Raw genomic sequence first — 1,011 nt, forward strand, 5'->3', positions numbered from 1 at the left:
TGAGCATATACGGGAGGAAATTGAGAACTTAAGGGAACAGGGAATTATCGTGAATAGCACTTCGCCCTATAATAGCCCCTTATGGGCTGTAAAGAAGAAAGCAGTCGCGGGGGAGAAAAAGGAAAAGTACCGAGTAGTCATCGACTACCGAAAACTAAACGAGAATACGGTGGATGAGCGGTACCCTATTCCCCGGTTGGTTGATATTCTAGATAGGTTGGGCGGATCGACGATATTTAGCACTCTAGATCTCAAGGCTGGGTTTCATCAAATAAGGATGCACCCAAGGGACCAACCGAAAACAGCATTCACGTTCGAACGGGCACTCTACGAATTTATGCGAATGCCATTTGGACTGAAAAACGCCCCCATCACCTTTCAGAGACTTATGGACGAATTTCTTAGGGGTATAGATGAGTCCATGTGTCAAGTGTATATGGATGATTTATTAGTCTTTAGTAAGTCAGAGAGGGAACACAGAGTACACTTGGAGACTGTATTTAACAGAATCCGCCAGTTTGGACTCAAATTGTCTCGGGAAAAATCGTCGTTGGGTCAGGAGGAGATCGGTTTCCTGGGGCACATCATCTCCAAGGACGGGGTTAAACCCGATGCGCACAAAGTGGAAGCTCTACAACGAATGGCAGTCCCCAAGGATGTAAATGGAGTCAGGCGGTTGTTGGGTGCCCTTAATTATTACCGACGTTTCGTGCCAGAGATGGCGGAGCATTTAGTCCCTCTTAACAATCTCCTGAAAAAGGGTAGCCGTATAGTGGTAACGCCGGCCATGGAGAATAACATCAAACGGTGCGTGGAAAGGTTGCAGAGAGAACCGGTACTGGCGTTCCCAGGCGTCAGTAAACGGTTCACAATTACGACGGATGCCAGTGAATACGCGTTGGGGGCGGTGCTTTCGCAGGATAGCGAGAAGGGAGAGCGGCCAGTAGCATACGGAAGCAGGAAATTGACAGACGCGGAATCACGTCACAGTGCCCTAGAGCGCTGGAAGGA

The 1,011-nt window shown here is 48.7% G+C and overlaps 1 protein-coding gene across 1 annotated transcript in view; it reads right to left on the bottom strand.

The window, feature by feature from the left end:
* The window catches only part of LOC106677194 (putative lysozyme-like protein), a 6,598-nt gene that overhangs the window by 4,120 nt on the left and 1,467 nt on the right, over positions 1 to 1,011 (bottom strand). The gene's annotated exons all lie outside the window — the stretch shown is intronic.

Source organism: Halyomorpha halys, unplaced genomic scaffold, assembly GCF_000696795.3.
Source record: "Halyomorpha halys isolate HHAL.00 unplaced genomic scaffold, Hhal_1.1 Scaffold91.1, whole genome shotgun sequence".
In the NCBI taxonomy this organism is placed as follows: domain Eukaryota; kingdom Metazoa; phylum Arthropoda; class Insecta; order Hemiptera; family Pentatomidae; genus Halyomorpha; species Halyomorpha halys.